Source organism: Vipera berus (assembly GCF_964194415.1).
Source record: "Vipera berus genome assembly, chromosome: 2".
NCBI classification, from domain to species: domain Eukaryota; kingdom Metazoa; phylum Chordata; class Lepidosauria; order Squamata; family Viperidae; genus Vipera; species Vipera berus.
The window spans coordinates 263,960,491-263,987,056 of NC_138203.1; the positions used below are offsets into that span (position 1 = coordinate 263,960,491).

The 26,566-nt window shown below is 44.9% G+C and overlaps 2 protein-coding genes across 2 annotated transcripts in view; both read left to right on the forward strand.

The window, feature by feature from the left end:
* Positions 1-26,566, forward strand: part of TADA3 (transcriptional adaptor 3) — a 701,258-nt gene that overhangs the window by 327,231 nt on the left and 347,461 nt on the right. The gene's annotated exons all lie outside the window — the stretch shown is intronic.
* Positions 1-26,566, forward strand: part of LHFPL4 (LHFPL tetraspan subfamily member 4) — a gene marked incomplete at its 3' end in the record, with an annotated part of 56,719 nt that overhangs the window by 817 nt on the left and 29,336 nt on the right. The window lies entirely within an intron of this gene.

Genomic DNA, 26,566 nt, shown 5'->3' on the forward strand with positions numbered 1-26,566 from the left:
TATGTGGAAGACTTGAGAAGGCCCTTTAAAATAAACATAAACTATGAATGAGATTCTGTAGGCTACTGGTAGACAATTTCATTCCCCCAAAGATAAGTTGCACTTCATTTACCATCAAGCCATCCAATATGATCAATGGCAAGGGATTTGGGGAACTGAGGTTCAAAACATCTGGAAGGGAGTCAAGCTCTTCTGAGCCTATAAAATTATTGCTCTGTTAAATCAAGTGAGTGACAGCTCCAGATGTCCGTAATCTGTTGGAATAGACTTGTTTAGTTTAGTCTGTGTAATATTTGTGACAGTTCTAAGAGTCATAGAGATGTGTGTTTTAGGTTTGTGTGTGTGTTTGCGTGCAACTTATGAATGGTTTGTGTGTGACCCCCAACAAAGTATTTTTTTGATATTGGTGTAATTTCATCTGGGATTAGTTTATTGACAAATGAAACCCTGATATATCCAAATCTTTTTGCAAATAAATTGCCAGAAACAGTTTTTATCTTGAATAGTAAATAAATTGTATTTACTTATTCAACTAAAAGTTTAACATAAATAAAAAATAAAACCTCATCACCATTAGTTTTAACTAGATTAAAAAAACTGATTTTTAAAAAGTTAAAAGGCCAAATCCTTGTTAAAGAGAGTCAGGTACAGGATCTGATAGATTGGTCAAGTTTCTGGGCTTCTGTCCATGGTACTGAAAGCCCAAGGGAGGAAAGAATGACATATGCTTGAACACTTAAAGACCCAACACCTTCATTTATACAAGATACTAATCTTGGTTTAAGTTTTCCTTTAAGAATCCCCCCTTCCCCCTCCCTCCTCCCCCCCCTTGGTTGGTTGTCTGTGGCATAGTCTGTTATGCAAGTCCAATACATTTCTTTATAGTTCAACTTACTGTGCAAATCCAGGTAATGGTATTGTCACATTAAACATATTGTGTGAACTCTACTGAGGAATGTGAATGCCCAGGAAAAGTATGGAAGGTAGAAAAATAATAAAGGACAAGGATTTAGATTTTCAACTTTAAAGCAAGTAAGGCAGACAAAAGTTATGGTATAAAGATGCATTCAGTGTTAGAATAAAACTGTTGTCTGAGAACATCATAGAGCAGCTATATGATGAAAATAAGGACTAACAAAATATCTCTAAAATAAAATGAAGATGGAAAGTATACCTCCTCATTATAAAGGCATTTTATGCAGTGGGCTCAAATCCAACTGCTGGACCTGCTTAAGGAAGAAAGACTTGAATCCCAAATGAACTAAGCTGCCAAGCTCAGCATAGAGGCATAAAGTGGTGAGTTAATGTCTGATCAGCAGAAAGCAGACTATCAAAAAGAACTAATGGATCAATAAAAAGGCTTTCTGAGGTCTGAACTAAGCTTCATTTAAGTCTGGGAAAGAGGCCATGATGACTAGAACCTCTCTTCATACAGGCTATTTTTAAGTGATGGAAAGATGCAGGGACTAATAATGCTAGTTTGCAGTTCTTCCAAGCTGATTTTCTCTGATTTGATGTCTTCAAGATGCTGGCTAAGATTCTAGGAGTTGAAGTCTACTACATGCGAAGAGCATCAAGTTGTGAAAGACTGCTATAATGCTAGGAAAAACCTAATGGCACATATGATGTAAAGCCAGAGAACTAAATGGGGCCACAGGTGCATACACAAGGATGCTGTGGTGGAATGTAGTCTGGATTCCCTGGAGGGAGGGGCTGCATTCAAAAGGACCAAGAGACAGTGAAGTTTAGATAGTTTAGTTAGGAGAACGAAAGTTAAGATGGCTCCTCCGTAGTAGTTCCCAGAGTATCTTTCAAGTGATGCTTTAGTTCGACAATATTTCCATCTCTAGGTGAGGAACAATAAAGGAAACTGGAAATAACTCTATTTGTCAGGCTCTTGGGGCCTGACAAATAGAGAAGTTATAGTCCTCCAAATGTTACTGACTTGTAATTCTCAGAATTTCTTAACCACTGGCTATCATGGCTGATCAGAATTCAGCAACATTTTGAGGGGAACAGATTCCTCGCTCCTGGCAAAACCACACTTAGATGCTAGTGCTAGAGCTTTTGAGGAACTTGCATAGCTATGATTGAACTTGCAGTTGTGAACATGCAACACCTTCCTTCTGTGACAGATATAATTGAGTAGAAGCTCAAAGAACTGAATTGCTTCCACAAAGAGAGGGCAGATAGCACAGCCTTCCCCAAATTTGATGCCTTCCAGGTATGAGGACTTCAATTTCCAGAATTCTACAGCTAGCATGGCTGTTGTTGAGAATCCCAGAAGTCCAGGTCTTTGTAGCTGGAGGACTCCCAGATTATGGAAATGTCATAAAATAATACAATGGCCCCCACTCAGAATTTTAAATTGTATTGCTACTGTACATGTGGCAGAAATGCCTTACTGCAAATTTCTTGTTCAATAAAAAGACAATCTGAGGATTTTGTAGTCCTAAGAGGATAGTCTACATTAGGGTTTTTTTTACATCGTACTGCTTTTCTTATTACCCCAGTATACCAGAAGAAGATGCGGCTAGAATTTGAACATAGAAGATTTCCAGATTAGGAATGCTACTCAGAGTTGCTCCTAACATGTTAGATTGCCTATGATGTCCTTATGTTTTTTTGCCAGATTTTCCAATATATTTTCCCCCACAAACGAGCAGTGTTCTGTCCATTCACTGTAATTGGCAGTCCAGAGTAAAACATTGCAATGAAAACTATTGATTTCAGCTGCCAAAGACTTAGAGGGGCAAAACATTAGAATGTAGCAAAGAAAGAGGTTGTAGAACCACTAAAAGCAAAATGGTGGCACACCAAACGGTATAAAGTAAAGGCTTTTTTAGCCTATCAACTGTATAGTTAATGAATAAAATAGTTGCCAAAAAGATGACATTTTCAAAATATTTACTGAAGGCAGAAGTTTGTCTTGGTTAAAAAATATGGACAAGTTTTTTTTAAAAAAGAAATAATGTGTCATATTGAACCCATGATTCTAGAAGCTAACTCACCCAAATAATTTGCAATATTATCTCCCTTAGCTGATTCACAAAAGTTTCTCCTGATCAGATAAAGTTTCTTATTTAAATGGTTTGCAAGTTAACCATAGAATCATGCAACATTTTGAACATTAATTAGTTGAGATCGATTTTGTCTCAGTATCATATACATACAGAGTGATATGGTCTCAATAGGCTAAGATGTTAGTGAAGATGGCAGCACAAAGCAAATGTTTGGGAACAGTTTAGATTAAGACTGGAATGATACTTTACTGAGGAGGGCAATGGAAGCCAAATTATCTTCCTTTTCCTTTTTTATTTTCTGTATCCAACGCTCAGTCTTCCCCAAACTTTTCAAATGTCCTCAAACTTAAAGTTACAGATGAAAATACAGGAAAGAAAAAATGAAATAGTTTCTCCGTTTAAAGTGGCAATGAATACCTATTCTGAAAAAGGACATCCAATTTTCTGCCCCTTTAGGTTAATTTAGATTTATTTATTTATTTATTTATTTATTTATTTATTTATTTATTTATTTATTTATTTATTTATTTATTTATTTGGTTTATATACCGCCCTATTCCCAAAGGACTCAGGGCGGTTTACAAGGCAAAATTTAAAAACAATCCAATATAAAATTAAAATAAATTAAATTAAGTCTAGCCGCAAAAATTAAAATCACAATTTAAAAACATTAAAACCCCTCAGTCCAGACCAGATAGCTCAAAGAGCCAGGTTTTTACGTCCCGGTGAAATGAACGGAGTTCGGGGGCAGTCCGGAGTTCCGTTGGCAGTTTAGGAGAGCAACACAATTTAAATTCTAAGTATTTGTTGTTGTTAGCTGTGAAGTCGTGTCCGACCCATCGCGACCCTATGGACAACGGTTCCTCCAGGCCTTCCTGTCCTCTACCATCTTCTGGAGTCCGTTTAAGCTCTAAGTATTAGAGGACTCTTAACCTGCCACTACTTCTTTTTCTCCAAAAATGGCCAGTCAAAAGAACTAATTCATCAGTGATGGGTGCTATTGTCGTTCTGAGCTAGGTTAGTGTAGTTTTGCAGAATCCAGAATGTTTTTCATTCAGATAATGTGAGGACAGGGTATAGGGTAAAAAAAAGGGAGTCTTATATCATCCTTTGGGGCCCCCAGATGTCCATGTGAGTAGCACAAAGAGCAATTCTTCAAGGTAAAGTAGGACACAAGTTCTCCGTTTGTGGAATTCACAAAGCTAGATGAGAGGAAAAAAGGCTGCTTCCAGCAACTTTAAAAAGAAAAAAGAGAAAGTGAGAGAAAGAGAAAGAGAGCAAAAGCAAAGTAAACACTCAATTAGCATAGAGCTGGATGGGACTTTGGAGGTCTTCTAGTCCAGGGGTGTCAAACTCAATTTCACTGAGGGCTGCATCAGCATTGCAGTTGCCCTCAGGGGGGGCGGGTGGGTATGGCCAGGGTGGGTGTGGCCTACTGGGTGGGCGTGGCTAGAGTGCGTATGGCCTACTGGGTGGGCATGGCCAGCTCTACATCGTTCGCATCAAGGGTGCCTATGGGGGCCTGGGCAGGAGTGGGACAGATCTGAGGGTCTCTGGCAGAAGGAGGGTCTCTGGGCCAGGGCCAAGGCAGTGGGGGCCATTCCCTCACTGTTTCCAGGATGGCTTCGCGGGCCGCATGAAACCACTTCACGGGTCGGATCCGGCACCCGGGCCTTGTGTTTGACATGTCTGTTCTAGTCCAACCCCCTGCTCAAGCAGGAGACCCTATACCATCTCAGACAAGTGACTGTCCAGTCTCTTCTTAAAAACCTCCAGTGATGGAGTGCCCACAATGTCTGAAGGCAAAGCTGTTCCACCAGCTAATTGTCCTCACTGCTAGGAAGTTTCTTCTGAGTTCCAGATTGCTTCTCTCCTTGATTAGTTTCCATCCATTATTTCTTGTCCTGCCTACAGGTGCTTTGGTAAATAAATTGACCCCCTCCCTCTTTGCGGTAGCCTCTCAAATACTGGAACGCTGCTATCATGTCCCCCCTAGACCTTCTTTTCTCTAGACTAGCCAAACTCAAATCCTGCAACCCTTCTTCTTATGTTTTAGTCTCCAGGCCTTTAATCATCTTAGTTGCTCTTCTAAAATGATTAAAGGCCGGGAGACTGAAACACTGTAAACAAACAAAAGTTCACACATAGAAACAGAAACCACACACACAGAAACATACACACAAAAACACACATACAGACATGATTTCATGGAAAATACAAACTGTTTAGACATCCATATTTTCACCCAAAACATTTAAGCAGACATAACTAAAATATTTCCACTTACATTTACAGATAATCAGTTCAGAAAAAAACATAGCTAATATAACCACATAACAACAATCCAAATTAAAGAACTGTATTCTAAATTGCTCACTGAAGCATTCCGAGAATGAGCTGGGCTTAAGGTCATTGCACACTACTGCCTAGAAAAGGGATTCCAGGCAAAATTGCAATTTCAAACCTGTCTCTGTTTGAAAACACTTTAAATCTTTGATGTCTAATTAGTGGCTCACAAATCAGAGAAGGCTCTAATTAGTGCTGCCTAGGAAAATCTGGCTTCAGACAATGGGGTCTCTTCTACCCCCCACCAAAGGAAGTAGAATCTAATTAAGAGGGGGAAAACTCCTGGATTCCAAATGTTTTTTTTAAAAAAAACAAAACAGAACAGAACAAAAACCAACCATCTGCCCTCTCCAAAACACCAGTCAGTCTGAACTGGAGATTTTCCTTCCCCACGCTGGTTGGTCTGACTTAATCGGTTATCGTAACTGCTTCCAGAAGGAAAGCAGTAAGGAAATCCACAGGTAGTGAAGAGCGTCCCGAACTCATTCCAAAAACACAGAGTCCTCTCCAAATGAGTAGATGGAAAACTCGCGTTTTGGAAGCGGGTGCATTTTTCTTTTTGAAAGATCCTCCTGCCCTTCTGTATAGGTTCTCTTCCTCTGCGGATGGTTCTTGTCATCTTTAATCCTGATGCTTTAGAGAGGAGAAGCACAGAGATGCAATAGAAGATTAGGACAGAGGAAGCCACGAGAGAATGAGAAAGCAAAGTAAAGATTAGACAAAGGGCATACATACTGAGTACAATTTCTCATACCTTGGCATGGTTGCGCTAAAAAAACCCCTCCAAGGCAGAACAATTGCATTTGTCTCTAGATCAGTGATGGCAAACCTTTTAGACACCGAGTGCCCAAAACCCGCCCCACCGTCCACCCCCACTCTGCTCAGCCCACCCTGCCCACCCCATCCCCACCCCCTGCCCGCCCACAGGGCCACCTACCACCTCCACAGCCCATTGATGCAGATTGCCCAGGCGGCCGTGCAGTGCCATGGCAGCCATGCCCTCTGCCCACACCACGCAGCATCATCTGTGCGTGACGAGGCATGAGGGCGGAGTCTTCTTCCTGCTGCCCAGCTGCCATGTCCTTGGCTGCGCTGCTCTGCGTGGGCCGCACCCGGGGCCGACTCTCCTTCGGGGGAGCTGCTGGTGTGGAGGGGGCCGCAGGGGAGGTGGGGCTGGGGCAATGGCATGTGTGCCCACAGAGAGGGCTCTGTGTGCCGCCTCTGGCATGCGTACCATAGGTTTGCTACCCCTTCTTTAGATAGTTGAAAAGTCACTGTTTAAACACCGAAAGCCTAACTCGCTTGTAAATTTTGTTCTTTGGTCATTGTTTTGAAGTTGTGCTCTTTGGCATTGGCTATTTTCATCAAGATTGTGGAAATACAGGTGCTCCTTGACTTATATCAACACTTCAGCTCAACATTTCCATTGCTAAACGAGACAGTTGTTAACCGAGCTTTGCCCCATTTTATCATTTTGTTTGCTACAGTTTGTAAGTGAATCACTGCAGTTGTGAAGTCAGTAACATGGTGGTTGCTTCCCCACTTGACCTTGCAAAAGGTGATCACATGAACCTGGGACACTGGAAATGTTATAAGTTTTCGAGCGTCCACATTTTGATCATGTGACCAGGGGGATTATGCAATGGTCGTTAAGTGTGAAAAATGACCATAAGTCACATTATTCAGAGCCATCGTAACTTTGAGTGGTTACTAAATGAATGGTTGTAAGTTGAGGATTTCCTGTATAGTTCACAAACTTCGATGGTGTTTCCCTGTGCTGTTGTATTGCATCTTTCAAAACTAATCTCTAGTACCAAGAACAAACTTGGAGAATTGAATCAATTAAGATTAAGTTTTAAATGTCTCCTATTTATTGGTTGGAAGGACTGAAAACAGAATCCATCTCAATGTAACCATAATGCAGCCTTCTCCACTACAGTCCTCCCAAGTGTGTGGGAAGCAGTGATGGGATTTAGCTTGTTTGCACTGGTTCGGCAGAACCGGTAGCTAATTTTTTTTTAGTTCAGAGAACTGGCTGGAGGAGGCCTCCTAGGTCTAGAACAGTCCGCCGGAAGTGCCTAGATGCCACTTCCGGAAGTCCGCTCTAGGCCTTGGATCCCCAGGCCTGCATCCACTCAGAGAACCGGTTGTTCACATATTTGAACCCCACCACTGGTTGGAAGCCAGCATGGTCAGTGGTCAACTAGGAAGTCTGACTTACTGCAATATGCAGGAAATCTGGTTGAAATAGGCTATACAGTATAACATATCATTGTCAGGACACTAGTTAGTTTTTATGGTTAAATCACGCAACTAAGTATTCCAAAAAGACACTGGGTGGAAACAAAGTCTAATGATACTAGAAGTCTTCTGGAAAGAGGAGGTTGGGGACCTCTAGTCTTCATCAATGTGTGCTCTCCACAAGGAAACTGGGCAGAAACACTGGCTTTATCCAGCTTAGACAATGCGTTCTATCTAGGAATGTCCTTGAAAATGGGCTGAAAATCTTAACTGGTATAGAACGTGTGCATGTGATCAGTGGGAGATAGGCGACACCAGTTCTGTACTAGTTTTGGAATATGCTGGCTTATTCCGGGGCCCCATTGAAAATACTGATTCTGACTTGTAGTCCTAAATGCCTGAGGACTGATTGGGACAGTAGTATCTATAATAGTGGCCTCCTACTTCAGCAGGGGGTTCGACTAAGAGATCTTCAGGATCCCTTCCAACTCTGTTTGTTCTATTATTTTGTTATAAGCTGTAGTGATTCCACAATGACAACATACATGTAACAATGTCATCATGCAAATGGTGTGCTTGCATCAAAATGCCTGATGCTGGCACATACACGATGTCATCACATACAGGTTGTCATTCCCCCTTTGTCTCTCTTGCGAATGCCCTCCGATGGGCCAATCTTTGAATGAGATGTCCTTGGTGTTAGCTAGACACTGTGCAGCTCTTCTCTTTTCACCTGCAATGGATTTATGTTTTGGAAAGAGAAACAAGATGGCTGCCCACAAATGGGCCCTTTGAAATGTTGTGTATGAGGCAGGGTGAGGTTGTTCTTCTAATACTTCATCATGCGATGGACATCATTTCATCACTGCTTCTTTCAGTTCCTGTAATTTCATGCTTGTGTCATCATTAATAAAATCTAGCCCCCTCATTATCAGCCTTTCTAATTTTGTTTAATTACCCTTGATTTTACAAGCGTCAAGGTATTCTCCACTGACTCTTGCCTTCACATTATGTGTCCAAAATGTTTAAGCCGTAATTTTATTACAGCCTTTTCAGTTGGGTTTTGTTTCAAGTAGTCCTGAATTATTATTTTTCTATTTGCGGCCCGTGATATTCCCAAAAGTTTCTCCAGCATTAAGGCAGCATATTTTTGTTTGTTTTTTTGCCTTGTGTTTTTGCCTTCAAACTTCCTGATTATCCAGTTTTTGCAGTCCCATGTGGTCAGTGGGAGAACCTGACCTTGATAATTCATATCTTCATAAATCTACTTTAATATTGATCTGTTACAGTGACTCATACCCTCATCACTACTCAACTGGGCTGCTGCAGTGCATAAATATTATACCAGCCCTTGAGTGGAGATTTCCCCCCCTCAGTAAAAGTGGGAAATACGTAGGAACTTATCCATATTACCTATGACTTATTGCCTTTGTCCCTGGGCTTGCATAGATTGTTAAGAGCAGTGGACATCTAATGATCTTCAAATTGTCTAATCATGATGGAATGCTGGAAAAACGAGGGTGGCGGCGTTTGGGGAGATAAGAAAAAGGCACTGTTGGAGAACTGGGAAACCAAATATAGAGCAAATACAAATAGTTGGGGCATCCTTTTTACTGCTCCAGATAGTTGGGGTTCTCATTAAAGGCAGGGCTTTTTTTCTCATAGAACGCTCAGAACGGAGTTCCGGCACCTTTTTTGGATGGAACCTTGTAGGGTAGGCATGGTGGGTTGTATGACGTGTGAGTTCCGGCACCTTTTTCTTTTACAAAAAAAGCACTAATTAAAGGTAAAGGTAAAGGTTCCCCCGCACATGTATGCTAGTCGTTTCCAACTCTAGGGGCCGGTGCTCATCTCCGTTTCAAAGCCGAAGAGCCAGCGTTTTTCTGAGGACGTCTCCATGGTCATGTGGCCAGCATGACTAGACGCCAAGGCGCACGGAACGCTGTTACCTTCCCACCATAGTGGTCCCTATTTTTCTACTTGCATTTTTTACCTGCTTTCAAACTGCTAGGTTGGCAGAAGCTGGGACGAGTAACAGGCGCTCACTCTGTTACGCGTCACTCGGGATTCGACCCGCCAAACTGCCGACCTTCTGATCGACAAGCTCAGCGTCCTAACCCATAAAAATGGAGAAAACTTTGGTAAGAATAACTTTTTTTTTGACATATGAATGGTGGCCAGGAAATTTTCCTAATCCCAATTCTCCAAAAATCAAGTTATCTTTCCTATATAGTGATGAGGAATTTCCTTCAAAATAGGCTCCTCAGAACTATTTTCGATGTACCCAATGGTGCTCCTGTTCCTTTTGTCTATGCTAGGGGTATGGACAACTATGGCAACATTACAACCTGTAGACTTCAACTCCCAGAATTCCTGAGCCGTGGGTGGCTCAGGAATTCTGGGAATTGAAGTCCATAGGTCTTAAAGTTACCATAGATGCCCACCGCTGGTCCTCAAAGAAGCCAGTATGTAACCAATTAAAACTAAAATAATTGTCAGGGCATTTACCTATTGGTTAGAGTGCTGTCACTACCTAATTCCCCAACGTGGGAAGTAGAGCCTCTTGGAGCAAATCAACTTCTCCAGCCTTTCTCCCTCCAGTTAGTTTATGTCTTTATCCAATCATTTGCATACCTTTTGTTTTCCTTCAAAACGCTTTTTAAATTTAAGCAACTCAAATGATAATTTGTGATTTTAAAAGGAGGGTTGGATGTCTTTGCTCAAAGAAATATGTTTAAACTACCACCAAATAAATTTTCCTCTTGGTGTGCACTTAATAAAGCCAAATGTCACTCATATTTTGTCATTTGCTCAGCAGTGAGATCTTCTTGCGGTAGCAGTGTTATCTCAGCAGCCCCTGTACAACCAGCAGATCATGTTCTGTGTACTGTTGAGCTTGGGATGGCAAAATCTTGAGCATAATTTTTATTTATTTATTCAATTTCTATGCCCCCCCACCCCGCCTCACTAACACAGCGACTCTGAGCAGCTTACAATACAATAAAAAGCTTAAAAGTGCTGGAAACACAATTAAGATTAGAGTAAAAAGATAAAAAATAATTAAAACCAAGATGATGGGGAGCCTAAGGGATGAGAACCTTCTCTATGCCACACACACACAGACACCCCAGTGAAGCCCCAGACCAAGCAGCAGCGCCAGGTTTTTAGGCTCTTCCAGAAGGGCTGGAATGTGGGGGCAGATCTCACTTCTGACAGAAGAATCTAAAAGGCTGGGGGCCACAGAAAAAGGGCCCTTCTCCTGGAACCCGCCAGCCGAAATTCTTTGGCCTATGGCAGGGGTAGGCAACCTTGGCTCTTTTATGACTCGTGAACTTCAACTCCTAGAATTCCTGCTGGCTCAGGAATTCTAGGAGTTGAAGTCCACAAGTCATAAAAGAGCCAAGGTTGCCTAACCCTGGCCTATGGGATCTGAAGTAGACCCTTTCCAGTGGAACGACTGGGGCAAATTATCTTACATATGAGTCCACTGTTACTTTTTCCATACCTGGCTACAGATGGAACCTGCCACCTCTTCAACAGCCCTGCTGATGTTTCAACAATTCCTGCCGTTCAGTGGTTAGCAATATGCTCCACGCCCAATTTAATTTTACTTTCCAGGAAATCCGGTTCTAGTTCAGAATCCAGATTTCCGTTAGTGGCCATCCATTTTGCGGAAAAAATAATAATCTTGATTTCCGTACACTTCTTACCTGTCTCCTCCTTCCTATTCAATTGTCATCCTCAATTACTTTGTGCTGCTTATTTACGTCTAATTCTTTTTGCTTTTGGCTGGAACTCAAATTTAGTTGAACAAATATTCCTCTGTCTTTGTAGCCTTTTGCTTTTTGCTTTCTTTCAGGTATTTTCAGACAGCCATTTCACTTTCTTCGGCTTTCAAGGAAGGCAAAGCATATAATAATAATAATAATAATAATAATAATAATAATAATAATAATAATAATAATAATAATAATAATAATAATAATAGTAGTAGTAGTAATAGTAGTAGTAGTAGTAGTAATAGTAATATAAAGGTCCCTTCCAACTGTGGTAAGAAAGGTTGTAAAATGAGACAAAACTCAACAACTGTCTCACTTAGCAATGGAAATTTTGGGCTCAGTTGTAATAATAATAATAATAATAATAATAATAATAATAATAATAATAATAATAATAATAATAATAATAATAATAATAATATAAAGTTGGAAGGGACCTTGGAGGTCATCTAGTCCAACCCCCTGCTAAGGCAGGAAACCCTATACCATTTCAGGCAAATGGCTGTCCAGTCTCTTCTTAAAAACTTCCAGTGTTGGAGCATTCACAGCTTCTGGAGGCAGGTTGTTCCACTGGTTAATTGTTCTAACTGTCAGGAAGTTTCTCCTTAGTTCTAGGTTGCTTCTCTCCTTGATTAGTTTCCATCCGTTGCTTCTTGTCCTGCTTTCAGGTGCTTTGGAGAATAGCTTGACTCCCTCTTCTTTGTGGTAGCCCCTGTGTTCATAAGTTGAGGATTACCTGTACACACATTTAATTTAATTAATTTAATTTAATAATATTTCTATACCGCCCTTCTCCCTGAGGACTCAGGGCGGTTCACAGGGCAAAAATGAAATACAAAATACAAACATTAAAAAGAGATTAAATGATTGCCCAAGTTAAAACAATTAATATACAATTATAAAACCCCAAAGATAAAATTAAAAATACAAAAAATAAAAAAACCCCACCAATCCCCATCAGGCTAGGCCGGCTTGTACAAACAAAAACGTCTTGAGATCGCGACGAAAGGAGCGAAGATCGGGCGCCATCCGGAGCTCTATCGGTAACTGATTCCACAGCTCCGGAGCGCCCACAGAGAAGGATCTCCCCCTGGGGGCCACCAATCGACATTCTCTGATCGGTGGCACCCTGAGGAGGCCCTCTCTGTGGGAACGCACAGGGCGCAGGGAGCTTGATGCCGGCAGCAGATGTTCCCTAAGGTACTCCGGCCCCATGCCATGGAGGGCTTTAAACACCATTACCAGTACCTTGAATCTCACCCGGAAGGCAACCGGTAACCAATGCAGCTCACGGAGCAAAGGTGTAACGTGGGAGTATCGGGAGACTCCCAACACAACTCTCGCGGCTGCATTCTGTACCAGTTGGAGCTTCCGGGTGGTCCTCAAGGGCAGCCCCATGTAGAGAGCGTTGCAGTAGTCCAGACGAGAGGCCACGAGCGCATGAGTGACCGTGCATAAATCATCCCGGCTAAGATAGGGCCGCAACTGGCGCACCAGGCGAACCTGGGCGAAAGCCCCCCTAGTCACAGCTCCTATATGGTCTTCCAAGGTGAGCCGTGAATCTAGGAGGACTCCCAAGTTGCGAGCCCTATCTACGGGGGGTAATAGTTCACTCCCCATAGCAAGAGGTGGAATGTCCGAATAAACCCGGGATGAAGATATGCAAAGCCACTCAGTCTTGTCGGGGTTGAGTTGAAGTCTGTTCCTCCCCATCCAGACCCGAACCGCCTCCAGGCAACGGGACATCACGTTGAGGGCATCACTGGGGTGGTTTGGGGTCGGAAGGAAAAGTTGGGTATCATCAGCGTACTGATGATACCCAACTCCAAAACCACGAATGATCTCACCCAGCGGTTTCATGTAGATGTTGAACAGGAGAGGCGAGAGGACCGACCCCTGAGGAACTCCACAAACGAGAGACCTCGCGGTCGACCTCTGCCCTCCTGCCAACACCGACTGCGAACATCCCTGGAGATAGGAGGAGAACCACTGTAAGACTGTGCCTCCCACTCCCAGTCCCCTGAGACGCCGCAGCAAGATACCATGGTCGATGGTATCGAAAGCCGCCGAGAGGTCTAATAGGACTAGAACAGAGGAATATCCCCTGTCCCGAGCCCTCCAGAGATCATTCACCAGCGCGACCAATGCCGTCTCCGTGCTGTGCCCGGGCCTGAAACCCGATTGGTACAGGTCTAGATAATCCGCTTCATCCAGGACCAGAGGGAGCTGATGCGCCACCACACTCTCAACAACCTTCGCAAGAAAGCGAAGGTTGGAGACAGGACGAAAGTTGTTCAATACAGCTGGGTCCAAGGCAGGCTTCTTGAGGAGAGGCCTCACCACCGCCTCTTTCAAACTCATCCCAGATGGTATCGACAAGACCGCCCGTGTCCTGATCGCCAGACTCTGCCCAGTCAGAGTCCAGACCGGTCCGAATCCGAGCGATTTTATTTATTTATTTATTTATTTATTTATTTATTAGTTTTTATAAACCGCCCTTCTCCCGAGGGACTCGGGGCGGTGTACAGAGGAAGGAAGGTATACAGATCGAACAATAAAAATAATAAGAAACACTAATGAACACAAACTGGGACCCCAATTAACGCTATCATGCCAGGCCAGCCTGCTGAAACAGGAAAGTTTTTAAGTCGCGACGGAAGGTACGGAGGTCAGGGGCCATCCGGATTTCTGTTGGTAAGGTGTTCCAGAGGGCTGGCGCACCCACTGAGAATGCCCTCCCCCTGGGGGCCACCAGCCGACATTCCTTGAGCGGTGGCACCCTGAGGAGGCCCTCTCTGTGGGAGCGCACAGGACGGTGGGGTGCTGACATCGGCAGAAGGTGCTCCCGAAGGTAGTCCGGACCCATGCCATGTAGGGCTTTGTAAGTCATCGTTAGCACCTTGAACTTCACACGGAAGGCAGCCGGAAGCCAGTGCAGCGCACGGAGGAGAGGTGTGATATGGGAGTATCGGGAGGCTCCCAAGAGTGTCCGTGCCGCCGCACTTTGCACCAGTTGAAGCTTCCGAGTGGATCTCAAGGGCAGCCCCATGTAGAGAGCGTTACAATAGTCTAGGCGAGATGTCACAAGGGCATGGGTGACTGTACGTAAGGAATCCAGGTCCAGATAAGGCCGTAGTTGGCGAATTAGTCGAACCCGGGAGAAGGCCCCCTTGGTCACAGCTCCAATGTGGTCTTCCAGGGAGAGCTGCGAGTCTAGGAGGACACCCAGGTTGCGGGCCCTATCAACAGGGGGAAGTAACTTGTCCCCAATGTTAAGCAGTGGGACGTTCTGAATCTCCTGGTTTCCCGGTACGTACAGCCATTCAGTCTTGTCCGGGTTCAGTTGAAGCCTGTTTCTCCCCATCCATTCCCGGACCGCTTTCAGGCAGCGGGACATCACGTCTAGGGCATCACTGATATTGTTTGGAGTTGAGATAAAAAGCTGGGTGTCATCAGCATACTGATGGTACCCTACTCCAAAACTGCGAATGATCTCACCCAGCGGTTTCATGTAGATGTTGAACAGGAGAGGCGAGAGGACCGACCCCTGAGGGACTCCGCAAGCGAGAGGCCTCGGGGTCGACCTCTGTCCCCCTGTCAGCACCGACTGCGAGCGACCCTGGAGAAAGGAGGAGAACCAACGCAGAACCGTGCCTCCCACTCCCAGTCCCCTGAGGCGTCGCAGCAAGATACCATGGTCGATGGTATCGAAAGCCGCCGAGAGGTCTAATAAGACTAGGACAGAGGAATGGCCCCTGTCCCGGGCTCTCCAGAGATCATTCATCAGAGCGACCAATGCCGTCTCCGTGCTGTAGCCCGGCCTGAAACCCGATTGGTACGGGTCTAGATAAACCGCTTCATCCAGGATCTGAGGAAGTTGGTGCGCCACCACGCTCTCAACAACCTTCGCAAGGAAGCGAAGATTGGAGACTGGACGAAAGTTATTCAAAGAGGATGGGTCCAAGGTGGGCTTCTTGAGGAGAGGTCTCACCACCGCCTCCTTCAAGGCGGTGGGGAAGTGACCCTCACTCAGAGAAGCAGAGATGACCGCTAGGAACCAGCCTCGTGTCGCCTCTCGAGCTGCATAGGCCAGCCAGGAAGGGCACGGGTCCAGTAAGCATGTGGAGGAGCTTAACCTTCTCATAATCCTGTCCACTTCCTTAGGAGTTACAGGATCAAATTCTTCCCAGATGACGTCGACAAGACTGTCCATGTCTTGTTCTTCCATCTCAGCCCAGTTGGAGTCCAGACCAGTTCGAATCCGAGCGATTTTATCCAGCAGATATTGACCAAATTCCTCGGCTCGACCCTGCAAGGGTTCCTCCCTCACCTCTTGGTTTAATAGGGAGCGAGTCACCCTGAACAAGGCAGCTGGGCGATTATCTGCGGACGCGATGAGGGTGGCGAAGTGGTTAGACCTCGCCTCCCTTATCGCAGTGAGATAAGACCTAATGTGGGCTCTTAGTCGCAATCGGTCGGATTCGGATCGGCTGGATCTCCAACCGCTCTCTAGGCCCCGTCTCCGACGCTTCATCTCCCGGAGCTCCGCAGAGAACCATGGAGCTCGACGGGATCTGCACCGGGTCAGGGGCCGCAGGGGTACAACTCGGTCAAGAGCCTCAGTGGCCGTCCTTTCCCAGGCTTCCACTAAGGCATCTGCCGAGCTGTGAGCAAGGGAGGCAGGTGGGGACCCCAGCGCCGCCTGGAACCTCTGGGGATCCATTAAGCGTCTGGGGCGGTACCATTTAATTGGTTCCATGCACCCACGGCGGGGGGTGGCAAAACGGAAGACCAGCCGCAGGAGATGATGATCGGTCCATGACAGGGGCATAATAATTGGAGAGCCCCCACCAAGATCATCTAACCACCGTCCAGATAAGAAAACTAAGTCAAAGGTGTGGCCTCCCTCATGAGTCGGTCCCAAAATTACTTGCGTCAGGTCCATGGCCGTCATGGAAGCCATGAACTCCCGAGCCAACTCAGATGATCCTCCCAGCGATGGTAGATTGAAGTCCCCCAAAACTATAAGTTTCGGGAACTCAATCACCAACCCAGAGAGGACATCGAGCACATGGGTGAGATTGAAAAAAAAATGCATTAATTTTGGCCTCCAATTTAAAACAACATTAAGTCTGACATAGAGAAGCTGGTTGAAATGTTTAAGAGTTTTTTGTGTACAGTATTGCTGTTTTTGTTGTGGTTTTTTAGTTCAGGTTTGTGCTAAAACAATTAAATCATTTTGGTTATGTATTGTACTGCTATATGTTGCATGGGACAGCTTGTCAAAGTTGTGCCCTAACAGTAGCTTGTAAAATATATATGAATCAATACCAATGTGATATCTGTATATGGGGTATGTATTCTTCCTCCCTCCCTCCCTCCCTCCCTTCCCCTTCCTTCCTTCCTTCCTTCCTTCCTTCCTTCCTTCCTTCCTTCCTTCCTCCCTCCCTCCCTCCCTCCCTCCCTCCCTCCCTCCCTCCTTCCTTCCTTCCTTCCTTCCTTCCTTCCTTCCTTCCTTCCTTCCTTCCTTCTGCATTCATACAATCCTACCTACCTAGTTAAGGCTGAGAATTGACTGGGAAACTTTTGGGATGCTCCCATTTTCATCTCTAATCCTACCTATTCACATCAGCCCAATATTCTTTCAGTTTGGTTTATGTTTGGCCAGGGGTCTTCAAACATGGCCCTTTTATGACTTGTGGACTTCAACTCCCAGAATTCCTCAGCCAGCGTGCCTGGCTGAGGAATTCTGGGAGCTGAAGTCCACAAGTCATAAAAGGGCCATGTTTGAGAGAGGATAAGGTTGGGGAGACGGGGAATAGCAGGCAGACCACTCTCGTTCCCATGTGTAAGAAGTCCCAAAGTCTCCCCAGATGGACTGAAATCATTTCTAAAGTTATAAATTAGTCTTTTCCGTTGGAGGTTGGAGTGGTTTCCCAGAGGGCTTTTACTCCCATGGCAACAACCTTAACTATCCCAAACAGGGGAAAAAATGAGCAGAAAATTTCAGCCCCAAAATTTTGGTGGTGTCATTGGGTAGTCCCCAGCATTCTCTGGGAAATCAGGAGGCTGATAGGCAGCTCAGATCCTTAGATCTCCTGGGCCACCAATAATATTTGCAGGAAGATTAAGGGCTGCAACCAAAGAGGATCCACTGTTAAGATCAGGTGTTTCCTCCCCTTTAAAAAACAAAATAAAAACTGTGAATTGCTTTATGTAGTCTGCAGGCCATGGTTAGTTGAATAAACCACAATTAGAAGATTCACACAGAGCCAGGCTTTTTAAATTACAGTACCTGCGCTTCCACCGCACTTCCACATAATGACTTCAGCATAAGGGCTGACTTCTGCCAGTATTTGCGATCCGTTTCTTGTTTGCTTTTTCGTTTGGAGCCCAGTAAAGGGGACGACAGAGAACGAGGTGGCTGGATGGAGTCACTGAAGCAGCAGGCGTGAGCTTAAATGGACTCCAGAAGATGGTAGAAGACAGGAAGGCCTGGAGGAACCGTTGTCCATGGGGTCGCGATGGGTCGGAAACGACTTCGCAGCTAACAACAAATGCCCTGAATGAATATTCCTGCAACACTTTAAATTCCACATGAAAGGCCAAGCTATCTCCCTGCAGCTTTGGATGTGTGATAAACACACTCAGCTTCCAAGAATTTGAGAGTCATTAAGTGAAGCAGCAAGCAATGTATTGGAAAAAATACTTCTTGCAGGAGCAGGTGGCTAGCAAGTGGGCACACCCCAAAATAGATTTCAATAGCATTTCATTCCCTTGGCCCCAAAGCTCAAGTCCCTCCCATGTCATCCCATTTGACGAGGACCACACAGTTCACAGTCTTTCTTTCCCCCCTTTTGGAATTTCCCTACTTTTACATCCTCTCCACCCCTTACCTAGTTCCCTCCCCTTTTCGATAAATTTAACTTTGCCCTTTAAGCTGATTCTTCTATTCGCAATGTGTGCAATTTTGCTTAAGCCTGCTTTCTTGGAACTTAGATACATAAGCATAAACTGAAACAAGCAGTTTATTTCTAGATTGTGTGCAAGCTCTTGTGGTTAAAACGGCCAGCTAGCCTGAGTTTCCTACCTTTTTTCTTATAATTCTAAGATCTCTATTACATTTCTTAGTACCGGTCCCTTCAAGTGTATGATCCCTGCAAAAACAACATCTAGCTATTATTGCTTTTCTTATAGACAAGATGACAGACAGTTAAGTTTCAGTGCTCTGGTCAAAATATCCATCTGGTTTAAGAAAGGAGAGGAAGACAAGAAGAAAGCCTGGATGGGCGTATTTGCTTGTAAGACACACTTCTCATGCTGAGTATCACTCGTGAGCCTTCTCTGTGTGCAGTGAAGGGAGGGCCCTATCAGAACCACCCCTGCTATTGACACTGCTATCCTAGGCAAAGCGTCTTCGCTTTTATTCCTCCTACCTGTGCAATCTCCTTCCTTCCTTCCTTCCTCCCCACCCTCCCTTCTTTCCTCCCTCCTCTCCCACTCTTCCCTCCCTCCCTCCTCTATTCCTCTTTCCCTCCCCTCCCCTCCATCCTCTCTATTCCTTCCTTCCTTCCTTCCTTCCTTCCTTCCTTCCTTCCTTCCTTCCTTCCTTCCTTCCTTCCCTTCCTTCCTTCCTTCCTTCCTCCCTTCCTTCCTTCTTTCCTCCCTCCTCTCCCACTCTTCTCTTCCTCTCTCCTCTATTCCTCTTTCCCTCCCCTCCCCTCCATCCTCTCTATTCCTTCCTTCCTTCCTTCCTTCCTTCCTTCCTTCCTTCCTTCCTTCCTTCCTTCCCTTCCTCCCTTCCTTCCTTCCTTCCTTCCTCCCTTCCTCCCTTCCTTCTTTCCTCCCTCCTCTCCCACTCTTCCCTCCCTCCCTCCTCTATTCCTCTTTCCCTCCCCTCCCCTCCATCCTCTCTATTCCTTCCTTCCTTCCTTCCTTCCTTCCTTCCTTCCTTCCTTCCTTCCTTCCTTCCTTCCTTCCTTCCTTCCTTCCCTTCCTCCCTTCCTTCCTTCCTTCCTTCCTCCCTTCCTTCCTTCCTTCTTTCCTCCCTCCTCTCCCACTCTTCCCTCCCTCCCTCCTCTATTCCTCTTTCCCTCCCCTCCCCTCCATCCTCTCTATTCCTTCCTTCCTTCCTTCCTTCCTTCCTTCCTTCCTCCCTTCCTTCCTTCCTCCCTCCCTTCCTTCCTTCCTTCCTTCCTTCCTTCCTTCCTTCCTTCTTTCCTCCCTCCTCTCCCACTCTTCCCTCCCTCCCTCCTCTATTCCTCTTTCCCTCCCCTCCCCTCCATCCTCTCTATTCCTTCCTTCCTTCCTTCCTCCCTTCCTTCCTTCTTTCCTCCCTCCTCTCCCACTCTTCCCTTCCTCCCTCCTCTATTCCTCTTTCCCTCCCCTCCCCTCCATCCTCTCTATTCCTTCCTTCCTTCCTTCCTTCCTTCCTTCCTTCCTTCCTCTCCACCCTCCCTTCTTTCCTCCCACTCTTCCCTCCCTCCCTCTATTCCACTTTCCCTCCCCTCCCCTCCATCCTCTCTATTCCTTCCTTCCTTCCTTCCTTCCTTCCTTCCTTCCTTCCTTCCTTCCTTCCTTCCTTCCTTCCTTCCTTCCTTCCTTCCTTCCTTCCTTCCTCTCCACCCTCCCTTCCTGTTATATCCTGCTTTTCTTCTCACACCATTAGATTGGGAGATGCTTCCTTGTTTTATCTTCCCAAGAACAAGTGTGGGGGGGGAGGGGGAGAAACCAGCTGAGAAATGATCATAAGAGCAGAGAACCTTGAAGGAAGTCTCAGTGAGAGGCTGATGGACTCAACTGTGGGGTTTTTTATTTTTCTATTCTATGGGGTCCCTTGCAGATTTCCTTCATCTGTACAAATGTCTTCCTGAACAGAAATATTAAAATATTAAAATATTAAAAACAGATGACTGAAACCACTGTACTGCAAATGCATCTTGATGTACTCCAAACTGCATTGCTTTTCCCCCCCTCTTTCTCTATCAGTTTTACCATTCCATTCTTTTTTTTATCAAATGTTTTACTGACATGCTGTATATATTACTAAAACATGGAAGGAAAAGAGCCTTTCTTGATGGAACCAAGGTGATCTTTAGTTCAATGGAGGCATGAACCCCAGTCTCTGTCCCTGGCTGTTTCCCCTACTGCAGCAGGCATGGCAAATCAAGATTGAGTAAAGTAGCAGCAGAAAAGGGAAGGATCCTGGAAATTCCTAGGCCGGGGGGGGGGGGTGTCTGGATTAAAAGTGAGGCTTGGCTGGTGCCCAGCAGAACTAGCATGTCTCATTGGTTCTCTGGTTAGCTGAAACAGCATTCCTCTGCACTGCACTGCCAACACTGCTGATGTTACCTAGTTGGGTAATGAAACGTCTGCAAGAAAACGGAGACCCCACAAAGGACGCAGGGGCTCAGTGGGTTAGGACACTGAACTTGTCGATCAGAAGGTCGGCAGTTTGGCGGGTCGAATCCCGAGTGCCGCGTAGCAGAGTGAGCGCCTGTTACTCGTCCCAGCTTCTGCCAACCTAGCAGTTCGAAAGCACGTAAAAATGCGAGTAGAAAAATAGGGACCACTACGGTGGGAAGGTAACAGCGTTCCGTGCGCCTTTGGCGTCTAGTCATGCCGGCCACATGACCACGGATACGTCCTTGGACAAGCGCTGGCTCTTCGGCTTTGAAACGGAGATGAGCACCGGCCCCTAGAGTCGGAAACGACTAGCACGCATGTGCAGGGGTACCTTTACCTTTACCTTTAAGGACCCCACAGTTCAACCGTGAGCTACATTATATTCTCTTCTCTTGGTAAATAGCATCTTGCTTCAGTCTAGAATGGAAACAGGAAGGGGTATCGTCTTGTTTTAAATTAGGCCAGATTAAAGTAAAAGTAAAGATGCCATAGAATTGGGTTCAGTTTCTGGTAACCACACCCTTGCAGAGTTGTTGGCAACATTACAGAAGTGAATGGCTATTGTCTTCTTCTGGAAGGTTCCTTCATTTGGCAACACCAGGAAACTCATCCCGATGCTAACCAAGCCCGACTCTGGTTAGGTTCTGAGATCATCAAGGTCAGCTAGGTGCTGCCACATCTTCAAGCAGGTCCAAACAGTTGACCTCTCAGGAAACAGGCATTATATGGACCCAAAGCTTGGGAAAGAAGACTCTGCACACGAGATGGTTATGGAGGCTTCTCGCGGTTTTGCTAGTCTCCTGTTGCCCTCAGAACGTGCCTGTCCCTTTTTTCATAGCACCCCAGGAAGGGCTGAATAACTTTCCTGAGAGTCTAGATTGCCCCCTAGCAATCTAGAACACTGTTCTGCAGTTTGCAGAGACACTGAAGCCCAGGCAGAGCAAGCTACCCTTCTGTAGATCAGAGCTTGATTAGAATCTCTCTCTCACACACACTCTGTGTGTGTGTGTGTGTGTGTGTGTGTGTGTGTGTGAGAGAGAGAGAGAGAGAGAGAGAGAGAGAGAGAGAGAGAGAGAGAGAGAGAAATAGAGAGAGACAGAATGAGAAAGAGAGAGAGAGAGAGAGAGAGAGAGATTCTAATCAATACATGGCAAGATACATGATTATTTTTGTATTGGATGAGGATTGTAAGATCATCTTCAATCCACTTTTGATTGAGGGGCAGAGGGGCAGGATCCACATGGTAATGCCTAGTCCAGCACAATATAAGTAGACCCCCCAATAATAAAAGCAGCTGTCTTGTGCCAAATGAGACGACTTGTCCCTCTTACCAACTGGGGACTCCAGTAGCTTTTCTAACCAGTGATCCTCCAAAGGTCAGTGCTGGGGAGCAGAGGAGCTTAATCCCACAATCCCAGCAGACATCAGGGTGGGGAAGCCTGGTCTATACTGAAGACATGAAACTCTCTGGAGAGGGGCTGACCTGGACTGATGATAGGGGTTTTTAAAAAGAAAATGTTTTTAATATTTTATCACTGGGGCTTGTTAGTTTGATCTTTTTTAACATTTGTATTATTGTGTTTTATTGTTGTTAGCCACCCTGAGTCCTTCGGGAGATAGGGCGGCATATAAGTCATAATAATAATAATAATAATAATAATAATAATAATAATAATAATAATAATAATAATAACAACAACAACAACAACAACAATAACAATAACAATAATAATAATAATAATAATAATAATAATAATAATAATAATAGCAGCAGCAGCAGCAATAGCACTTAGACTTATATTACCCCTTCACAGTGCTTTACAGCCCTCTCTAAGCCAGGGGTCTTCAAACTTGGCCCTTTTATGACTTGTGGACTTCAACTCCCAGAATTCCTCAGCCAGGCCCGCAAGCTGAGGAATTCTGGGAGTTGAAGTCCACAAGTCATAAAAGGGCCAAATTTGAAGACCCCTACTCTAAGCGGTTTACGGAGTCAGCCTCTTGCCCCCCCAACAATCGGGGTCCTCATTTTACCAACCTCGGAAGGATGGAAGGCTGAGTCAACCTCGATCTGGTCAGAATTGAACTCCTGGCTGTGGGCAGAGTCAGCCTGCAATGCTGCATTCTAACCATTGCGCCACCACAGGGCTGAAAGAAGCCTTTTCAAGGAAGTCTTTCCCAGCCCAAGTTGAATATACTGTATATATACCAGACAGGAGACCTTTTGCACCCAAAGCATGTGTTAGCTAGAGGGTGATGGCCCAGCCTTCCTTCTCTTCCCAGCACGGAGCCACGCGGGACACCTGCTGTCTCTAAGGATACTTGGGGTGGTAGATGAAAAAAATTTCAGTCTCGTGACTGGAGTCTTCCCTCTTCTCTCTTTGCTCGTGTTGCTTTCCTGCAGTCTGTAGAAGAGGTTAGGTCGTTTCTTCTGCAGGGGAAGCATAAAAAGGCTTACATGGATGCAGCTGGCAACCAAGCCTTAAAAAACCGGGAAAGCAGGAGGGCGGAGGTAAGCTTTTAAAAAAAAAGTGCTATTTTAGTGGAGATTTCTAACGGCTGGCTTGGCTTCCGTCAAATGGCTCCCATGCTGTGAAAGATGCTGAAGTTGGGACCTTTGTTCAGTTCAGCCAGAGTTGAGGGTACGTAGACAGGCAGGAACCAGAGCATATGTTGTGGAGAAGAGATCTGGAGGCAGCGGGGGAGCCTGCCGCAACCACGGCAGCAACACACAATAGAGAGCGTGGTGTTTCACCACCCAAGCCAGTCACAATGGGTCAGGAAAAAGCCACCGGCTCCCCTTGCTTTAGCTCTTTTCATGTCTTCGTCTCAGCTGCCACTTTGACAAGAGATGCCGGGCGAGGGGGGGGGCTATTGTGGGAGCGGGGTGGGGGGGAAGCAAAGAGATGCACAAACCCTTTGGGGATCCAGGGAATTGCTGGCAGAGCAAAGGAGCTGCAGTGAGAGAAAGAGGGGGAAGAAGGAACTAGTACATTTATGTGAGAGATACCAATGCCCGGAACTGCTGAACTGACACATTTCCCCCAGACTTTCAAAGGTATTATTTATAATCTAGTTTCAAAAATTAATGTCCACGGGAGAGCAAGGCGAGGGGCTGCCCGAGCTGCTTTTGCCATACAGAAGGGATAATCCAGGGAGTCCTCGACACACCATCATAACTGAGCCCCAAATTTCCATGGCTAAGCAAGGCAGTTGTTAAGTGACTTTTGCCCCGTTTTATGACCTTTTTGCCACAGCCGTTAAGCGAATCATTGCGGTTAAGTTAGCAACGTGGTTGTTAAGTGAATTTGGCTTCCCCATTGACTTTGCTGAATTGGATATCCAGTTATCGTATAGCCACTGCTATGCCCCACTGGAAGTTTTACTTAGAGTTACTTAAACTCTTCACGACCTGTTTTCCTTGTTACCTTCTGGGAAGCTTTGTGGTATCAGTCACAGCTTTGTTCCATGCAGTATTAACCTTGTGAACTCTAAAGCTTCCTCCTTCTGTTATGTATTCAAGATGGACAGAGATGAATATTTATATGTTGCTTATATGTAAGGGTGTCGATCTATACATATGTTGTATATAGTGTGTTTAAATGTGTTTTATGTATGTATATACAGTGGGTTAGGACGCTGAGCTTTTCGATCAGATGGTCGGCAGTTTGGCGGGTCGAATCCCGAGTGCCGCGTAACAGAGCGAGCGCCTGTTACTCGTCCCAGCTTCTGCCAACCTAGCAGTTCGAAAGCACGTAAAAATGCAAGTAGAAAAATAGGGACCACTCCGGTGGGAAGGTAATAGCGCTCCGTGTACCTTTGGCGTCTAGTCATGCCAGCCACATGACCACGGAGACGTCCTCAGACAAGCGCTGGCTCTTCGGCTTTGAAACGGACATGAGCACCGGCCCCTAGAGTCAGAAACGACTAGCACGCATGTGCGGGGGTACCTTTACCTTTATCTATCTATCTATCTATCTATCTATCTATCTATCTATCTATCTATCTATCTATCTATCTATCTATCTATCTATCTATACTGTGAATATCTTTAGTTTTCTTCTGTCGTGTTCTCATCATATAAATAACAATAGTAATAGTAATAGTAATAGTAATAGTAATATAATTTACTTTACTTGTCAGAGGGTCCAAAACCATGATCATATGTCAGTTGACAAGTGTCTGAATTCTGATCATGTGACCATGGGGATGCTGCCAGGGTCATTAAATGTGAAAAACAGTCGTAAGTCACTTTTTTCAGTGCCATTTGAACTTTGAATGGCCACTAAATGAATGGTTGTAAGTCGAGGACTATTTGTATTGGTGATGATATTCTTATATCTGCTTAGCATTCTCACAGATGGCACCATTATGTTCACGGCTCTCTCTCTCTCTCTCTCTCTCTCTCTCTCTCTCTCTCTCTCCTCTCTCTCTCTCTCTCTCTCTCTCTCTCTCTCTCTCTCTCTCTCTCTCTCTCTCTCTCTCTCTCTCTCTCTCTTTTGCCACCAAAGTATTTTGCAAAATGTCTCATCCTTGGAATAACTGAGGGCACATAATGCATCCATGACACAAACTGAGCTTTAAAATGGATGGTAGATTAAATAAAATTCTGATTTCTTAGTGAGGAAGAACGGGCACATAAATTGTCTTGATTTAGCGGTAAGTGGTGACTTGGCCAAGTTTGCAAGTTTACCAAATTATTCAGAGTGGTGCAGTTGAAAAGCAATTGTAAAGAATTCTAGAAGGATCTCTTTGAAATGGAGAATAATCCATCAAATGACATCCTGCTTAATTTGAATAAGTTCAAAGTTATACACAACAGAGGCAAAACAATTCACCTGTATACGGATGAGGTCTGAGCTCTATCCCACGGGCATTTCTGGTCATCACATTTGGAAAAAGAGCTGGAAGAAGTCTTGAGGAGGGCAATCAGAATGATTAGAGAAGGCATGTCATTCACCTCCCCTAGCAGAAAAAGAATATTCCCCTTTTGATACAACATTTCTTAATATTTTAATATTCTACATTTGTTTTTTTTACAAGTTAATGTCTGGCTCCTAGCCATTTTAGTTCATTAGCCATTTTGTGACCAAGCACGGTATGTGAATGAGATCAGCTGGGCTTCACTCAATAAACTGTGATTAAACCAAGCTTGGTTTACTTGAATTGAAAAAAAGAGTCAGAAAGCCAGGTGCTGGTTTGGAATAGTCTGGGAAGATACAAACAGATTATTCTCCCTCCCCACCCCCCCCCTCCCAGGAAGTACTATATTGTTGGACAATCCCAATGACTCACTTCACCAAAGCTCATGTATGCGGGAGAAATCCCCTGATTTTGCTATTGCTTCTCCTGTCTTTGTTTCATTCCATAAAATATTTTTGGGAAGGAAAACCAGAGTGGCTGTCCAGTGTCTTTTGACTGATAGCATTTTAGGCATGGTTAATTTGGAAGTAGTCAGGGATAGTCAGCTCTGAACTGGTTCCAAGTTGTTATTCATTGCTATTGTGCATGCTACATGCTGTTGAGGAATGGGGTGAGTGGGAACTTCAAATTCTGCATGCTGGGAAAGCTAAGATCTCTATTTAGAATGCATAGAGAGACAAATGTTCAATTGTTTAATTTATCCAGCCCACACTTTGTACTTTGAGCTTCTTTTATTCCAAAAGGTTTGAGAATATAACAACAACAATAATAATAAAGTTGGAAGGGATCTTGGAGGTCATCTAGTCCAACCCCCTGCCCAGGCAGGAAACCCCATTCCATTTCAGACAAATG